At 31.8% G+C, this 7,833-nt stretch overlaps 1 long non-coding RNA gene across 1 annotated transcript; it reads left to right on the top strand.

Annotated features, from left to right (window-relative positions):
• Positions 1–259: 259 nt before the first annotated feature.
• Positions 260–7,075, top strand: LOC128241753 (uncharacterized). The gene is made up of 3 exons (XR_008262464.1): positions 260–420; positions 4,204–4,322; positions 5,746–7,075. It is a non-coding gene; the product is annotated as an uncharacterized LOC128241753 (long non-coding RNA).
• Positions 7,076–7,833: the final 758 nt, after the last annotated feature.

Raw genomic sequence — 7,833 nt, 5'->3', positions numbered from 1 at the left:
CGTATTATTTGTACACTTTAGGGATTATTACATGCCGAAAAGCATACTTTTAGAACAGAAATATCATGGATGCTTATATTAAAATCAGAATTGTTCCGTTGTTTCTGGCAATATATTTTCCTGTCGAATTAAGTTTCAAGTTCAATGCATCCTATGGCAAATGTGTTCTTAGAAGTTAAATCCATTCCATCACGTCTAACACAACGTTTGTCTTCCCTTCTTACAGGCGCACCATCCGTCCCCGGGAAGCTCGTATAAAGGCGATACGTTCAAAGGATGCATGAGTTCCGGCACTGAGGGCCAGCTGCTATGTAGGATGTTACAGGTGGCGTTCAGGAGAGGTCTGATGTTCAACTTGGGAAAGGAAGGAAAGGTTGTCCTGGATGGCATTTCATTGCATGAAGGATCAGTGTATGACCTGTAAGAAAAATAAATTTTATAATATGTAAAATAAGAGTCAATTAAGAGCGTTCAGGAAGGCATAGGTGTTAACTGTTTTAATGCAGGAGAACTATGTTCTGAGTGCCATCTCGTTAAAAGAGCCAATGTAGGACTAAAGGGACCCATGTAGGACTAAAGGGGCCCATGTATGAACGTTTTGGGCTAGTATTACTTTTTTTTAAAAAGTACAATTATATACATCACATGTACAAAGCATGTTGTAAGTGGTAGTAAGGTTAAGCCATTTTTAATAGCATATAACGTTTCAATAGGTCAGTGGTGGAGTTCAAAATAGGTAAAGTTAGTTATGTTTACATGACGTATAACTAAAGCAGCGTATGAATGCTATTTTCATGTTTTTCAATAAACTAAGGAGTTTTATTAGTGTAATAACCACAGTTAAAATATAAATTTGATATTGAACTTCAAACTAAGGGGTGAAATTATCAACTTCAGAACTTTTTTAAAGCAATTGCATTCACTTCCCTTTCACCTGAATAAATTCGGCACTTTAGAATCTGTAAATGATGACAAATAATAATTGATCGTAAAGACAGTTGCTTATGTTTCACTGAAGATGTTTTTAGAAATAAACACAACTGATCGCTCATTAGGGAAGTGTCAATTCTCAATTTTCGAACGTATTTGTTTCAAAACATTTCCTTCCGTACACAACATTACTTCAATGGTATAGCATGTATACACTCAATATATTATCAATGGTGCAGAATGTAAAATAAGGATTCCGAAACATGCAATATAGTTCTTTGGTAGAATACAGCGTTTAGAAGTCTTGATAACATATTGCTCATTACGGGAATAAAATTGGTTCATACCAAAAACATATTAGCTACGGCTCTTATTAAAATGACGGACTGAATAATTTCTTATGTAATATTCAGTATTAGGCATAGATATATAATGTCGATAATTATGCGTATAATGACAAACTAACGTAATAAATAGACCAGTAATATAATTATGAATACAATATTCATACAATATAATTATTTTTTATGGAAAAACATATCGCAAATGATCTTGTAATTGAATGCAATGTTTTTTCAACACGTTTTGTTTATAATGGAATCTATAGTATACAAAATCAATGTACGAGGATCACGGAGCACGACTTCACCGTCCATGAGGTTTAAAAATAATGTAGACCTCGTTTAAAATGAAGACCATATTCGTAACGTAACATTCACTGTGTAACGTCAGTTAAAGAATCATTTCCTGATTTTCCTGCATTAACAATCTGGACGTGTTTTCCACCCATTTCATAGTAATTACGCGAAACGAATCAGTGAGAGAAGCAAACCCATTTCATCAAATGATTTTTTGTAATTAATTTATTTTTTAAGTCAGTGAACTCCTATATATAAAAGGCGCACGGTGAGCTCGGAAGTGCTGACGTCATTCAACTGACGCCATAGATTCTTAAGTGTGTTTGTCAAGTTCTAAATATAAAGACATGAGCTTTAAATGAAATTTGAAATTCTTATATAATCATACAAAAATTGTTTCTTTAGTAGCAGGTGGTAATATACAATGCGTTATAATAGAATATTGCGTAAATGACAAATTTTGCATGCGCCGTGGGATCTTAAATCCCAGTTTAATTGCAAAAACCGTTGGTCAAATTTTACAACTCTGATTCCGATTAACCCTGTCAGAATTAATTTAATTATTTAAAATTTAAAAACAAACTCACAGGGTTACTTTCTACAATCGAGTGCAGAATCTGATAATATTACATATTTGCAAACATTTAAAAAAATTTTTTTTAAGGAAGAAGGCCTGTTGATAAAAATATCACTTTCAATTCTATACTCATTATATGAAACTTTAAATCTGTGTTTTGTTTCATGCGAAATATTAAGATTGAGTTAAATGCATTTTTTATCGTAAGTTTTAATATCAAAACCGTAGATATTATGAGCACAAAAATCTGTACACTTACTCACATAAAGATTCTTAACTTGGGTTAGAAGTCCATTCATCACATAGCGTTTAAGTTATGCCCTCTGATATATAGTGAACACAAACGGACGAGCGTTGATCATCCCATCATGGTACTCTTGTTAAATGTTTATATTGCATGTATACCGTCCGTATGTCTACGACTTATATCGTGTGTGTTTAATGATCAGCTGGGTGTGTTTTTGTTTTTTTAAAATAGCAGAAATTGTGGCATTGCATCTTTTTAAAATATAACATTTGAATTATGGGCTGTCTTCACGCAAGATATTCAAAGAGTGAAATAGTATAATACAAATACAATACGGTCAAGTCACCATATTATTAAGAAAGCTCTATTAATTAAAACGAAGGCGAATAATTTCATATTTAACATATATTATGTGTAAAGAAAATGCGGATTAACATACTTAATGTTATGCCTATGAAATACGGAGTTTTATCATTAAAAAAAATGCAAAATTAGGATTCAAAATATCAACTTTTAAAACTTCTATAAAATTACATTTTATGTACTTGCTCTTTAACAAAACTAATTACGTCAGCTTCGAACCACAAAATATTGCCAAACCAATTTAAGATTTACAAGAGGTTGCATAGGTTTAAATAAAGATACATTTGGAAATAAACAACTTACCGTTTATTAGAAAAATGGTAACTATGTTTTTCAAACTTTTTCATAAACTATCAAGCTGAATGTGCGAACATTTGCTTGCATTAAAACCGCCAAAAAAACAGCTCGAACATAAATAGGATGTTGTATCAATGTTACCAAATATCAAAAATGTTAAAAACGACCTTTTTAATGTTAGCTCTATAAATGGCCGTGTAGTAATTTGGTTATGGACTAATGCCCTGTCTAATTTAAAATTGCTTTCGTTATTATTTGATGCATTAATAATCGTTCAATAATTAGTTTTCATAAAAAGTTTGCACAAACAAAAACGACTGAATTATAAACTATAAAAAAGTGCGTTAAGTGCGTTCACCCCGTCCGTTGGGTAGCGGCGGGGGGAAATTGTTTTTGAAATGAATATTTAGAAAAAATAATAATAATTAAACTCTGAAAAGAAACTTTTTATTTCATTTTATTGTAACATGTTATTTAATTTCACCCTTGATCAAAGAAATACTATAGTTTTACTCGTGGATTCGCCACTCGTAAAGATATGTTTTTCCATGAAGCTCATGAAATAAATTACGATCTTATACTAAATTGAACAAATATCCTGTATGTCACTGTCACAGTTGCCGTGAAATTTAACATTGTTGAGCACTGAATTCAAGAATTTTCAAAAAAATAAATAAAACTGCAATGCAGCTCTCTTGTTTAAATGCCTCAAATCATTTCCCCAGTACTCAAGCTAAACAAGTTACTGATTTATACTGTTCTATAATTAAACTTTTTAATTACACACTATAATTGAATCGTGTTCCTATATATAATGTAGAATGTTGACAGATTAAAAGAGGTCAGGAACAACTATATGTGTACAGAAGTACCAGTTTGCTTTGGTTTTATTTATACGTTGCATTTGAAACAAAGTTCAAATTATCATATAATACGTTGTAAGTATGAGTTACATGTGTTTGTATATTATTAACGTTACTATCCAACTAATGTGACTCGCGAGTCCTTCCTACATGAGTGTGACCTCAGATGTTACCTATAAAATAAACAGTGTCCGTATAGTTATAGTTTACCGTGAATCTTACAAAGTTGCGGATCAACTTCGCATTACGTTGAATACATGTACATATGCAGTTAAACTCTATTTTTAGTGATTGGTGGGATTACGCTAAATACATACGTACCTTAAAAGCGGAACTGGCTGCCAAAGGTATCACAGAGGCGATCATAGATCAGACAGAGAAGTTGGAAGAGACTTTTGCTGTCGATGGTATTGATATTTATTTGTCTTTTCTGTTCGGTATTCTTATCTTTATGAGAATGTTTTATATTAAAATATATACATTATTGTGTTGTTTATCACAATCCATCGTTTTCTAACGACCATTGCATTCGTTCTTTTGCTTACATGCAGTTTGGATTTGAAAAGCATGATTACTTGAGAAAAGAAAATGTTAAATACAACTATTCATACCGACATGTAACTGTTTCATATTAAGGATACTTTTTAAATTATCCACTTAACGTTTTGCTATATCAATGTCTTGAACTCATTACTAATTGTGTTTCCTTTTAAAACAATGATTTCACTCAGTATGTGTTATAATCTCTTACATATTACATGACAACAAAAATCACGTTCCATATCATAATAGCAGACAGACAGACAGACAGACAGTTTATTGACTTGCACATAGTACATCGTCACAACACATACATATTATAATACAATTTGTCAACGTGTATGGGCAATGATAATAAACAATAATAAATACACATTATAACATACATATATGTAGAAAAAAAAGAAAAAAGAGAAAAAAAAACAATAAATAATAAATGAGAAGGTGAACATGGTTTATAAATGAAATTAAGTATTGACATTTAGTAAGCTTGATCTTATTTTAACAGATTCTTTAACAAAGATACAAAGTTTTATAAGTTCCGTTCTGTTAGTTGAATTTATTAACTGGGTATATTTAAATAATGACGGCTTTACAAAAAAGTATTTCTTTAAATATTTCCTTCTAAGAGCATCAAAATGAGAACAGATGCATATAAAGTGAAATTCATCTTCGATATCCAAAGAATTACAGCATTGACAATATCTTTTAGCTCTAGGTATGTTATTTCTGGCATATCTCCTGGTAAAATATCTAAGTAAGTTTCATATGCAAAACATGATTTAACTGTTCTATATATATCCAATACGCTACAATTTCCAACTGTTCTGAACCAATCTTGTTTGAAAGTATCGTATAATCTACACTTGAAAGCTTCAATAAACACAGCTACATCAATATTTAGAACATTATCAAAGACGTGGCTAAAGCCAAAATCATTTAACATTTTTTTAAACATTATCAATAGCTCAATGTTCGTTCAAATATGCAATGGGTATGTAAACAATTCGTATTCCAAGTTGAATTTAACACAATCAGAATATACATTACAAAACAAGTTATTGAAATGTTCAATATGTTCGACATGACATATAATACCTAGTTGCAATTTTGTTGTCCTTTCTTATTTTATTTCATTTGATTTTGTCGTCAGTAAAATATTCAATATCACGTCGCAATAATGTATCATTGATAAATAAGCATTTTGTGTTTATATCGTTTATATCGCTAAAGCCAATACAGTGCAATTTTCAGTAAGTGGGTGGAGTTCAATATGGTTTGTTATTTCAGGTTTATCTTTGCTGGAAGCTGCACGGAGTTCTTAAAGGTGCGGACAGTGGAGTTGACAGGTGTATAACAGAGATGTGTGTACGTTCTAAAGGACTCTTAAAACAGACGTTTATGGTTGATTGTTCATGATTTTCCTTTTGTAACTATTGTTGATATATATAAAACGTATTATAGAGCGTTGTTTTCTTATACTGATATCATATAAGGCTAACTATAGTTTATCTCGGTGAACAATTATTGTGTTTTTGAGAGTATTGTATTTTCAAATGTTCAGACTAGTAAGTTAAATGAGAAGGTAAAATGGAAGCAAAATGTCGTAGTGTATATACTATAGTTTATAAAGTGTACTCCCAGCGATTTCGGTAGCGTTTTTTAATAAATATCTTAATTAACATGTATACATGATAACACTAATAATCACAAGTTGCTTTTGTCTATTTTGTAATTATAAACGTCTTTCGAAAGTAAGCAAAGAGTTTTTTTTTGTAATTTAAGTCTCACACGTTTGTAAATATGTATTTCCTTTTAAGTGCAACCGGCAAAAAAACTAACTTCCATGCAGACGTATAGATATGCACTGCTTTGCTGTTGAGCTATATATAAGTCTCGGATATAATCGTTTTAAAATGTATTTTTCCAATGTGTAGCAGCATTACGCAAAAATATTAATATATATTGTTTCAATTTCCAATTTAGCATTTTGTTACGACTTCGTGGTCTATAATATTACGTATTGTAGTTCTTAAATATCATAATAATTTTAAATAATATATAATAGTACTGCAGAATAAGATTTTGTTAAAATATTTGCATACTTAGACCTAGTGTATGGACAATTACTCATACTTCACCGACAGTGCCATGTCGGTTACAATGTTTACAAATGACTGTATTGTGATAGTTGTGTACTGTTTGTTGTCTTTCAGCGTTATACATACTCTGCTTGGTATTTGTTTTTTCGTTGATCTGTAATACTTTAAACACGGTATAGGTAACATATAAAGCTACTTGGCCGGTCTTGATGTTACCACTTTATCTTTTAAACGATTGCAAGTCAATTTAGAGGTAGCGTTAGCAATTTCAATTAATAAATAGCTTACTATTATGTAGATTTAAATAAAAGCGGTCAAATGGCTATAAAGCAAGATAGAAAACAACAAAAATCAAAACAACAACAACAACATTAATTAGCATGCACTTTATCATAGTCTTTACCTTGTATCCTATCTTGTATTGTAAACTGTGGTTTAGGTAGCGCTGCGAGGTGATGGTCCGTTCTGACCTAACATCATGTGTTACTATGAGAATTATAAACAATGATTTGTATTGATTTTGTACTGTTATTCTTCCTTTTAATCGGAAAAAAGACGAATATGCATATTTGTTAACATTCAAACCTGAATTTGCATTTAAAAAAAACATAAATATATTTATTTTCAAGTTTTCATTGTTTTGGCTTAACGGTTTCATATTATTGCCGGGTAACTTTGTAAAACGTGGCATATCGTTTAATTGAAAACCCCTAACAAACTTGCCCTCTATTTGGTGTATAAGGGAATAACTTTTCGAATCTTGGCGTATTCGTAAGTTGTTAAACCAAGGACAACGTTTCCTTACTTTCCTTTGAAAGGTTCCTGTTATAACAATTTGCATACTCGCCACTGGCTAAACCTAGTCCAAGTTTGCCCTTGCTTTAGAGGTTAACATTGTGAGGCATGTCGTTATAATTTCTGGATAAACCAGGACAAATTTGCTGATGTATTTGTTTTAGGGAATAACAGTGAAAGGACATGGCGAACATCGGTCCTTGCATTGCCAACAAGTGTTGTGCACTCAATTTGATTTAGGAGGTTAACATTGCGAGTCTTGTTTTACTCATCATGAGCCATACCTAGTTTGCCGAGGCCGGGAATCGAACCGGCACTCGCTTCTCATCGAGGCGACCCTTGTTCGATTCTCGGTTTACTGTTTGCATGTGTAATTGGATAGTCGACACCAAGGCGGACAAGTGGGTTTCTATGTATTCTAGGGTTCCCTGCCATCACCAACATCACTGTGTGCATGCGGGTTTGGTTAGTGGACACCAGC

Source organism: Mya arenaria, chromosome 7 (genome assembly GCF_026914265.1).
Source record: "Mya arenaria isolate MELC-2E11 chromosome 7, ASM2691426v1".
In the NCBI taxonomy this organism is placed as follows: domain Eukaryota; kingdom Metazoa; phylum Mollusca; class Bivalvia; order Myida; family Myidae; genus Mya; species Mya arenaria.
This window is presented reverse-complemented; position numbering and strand designations above follow the sequence as displayed.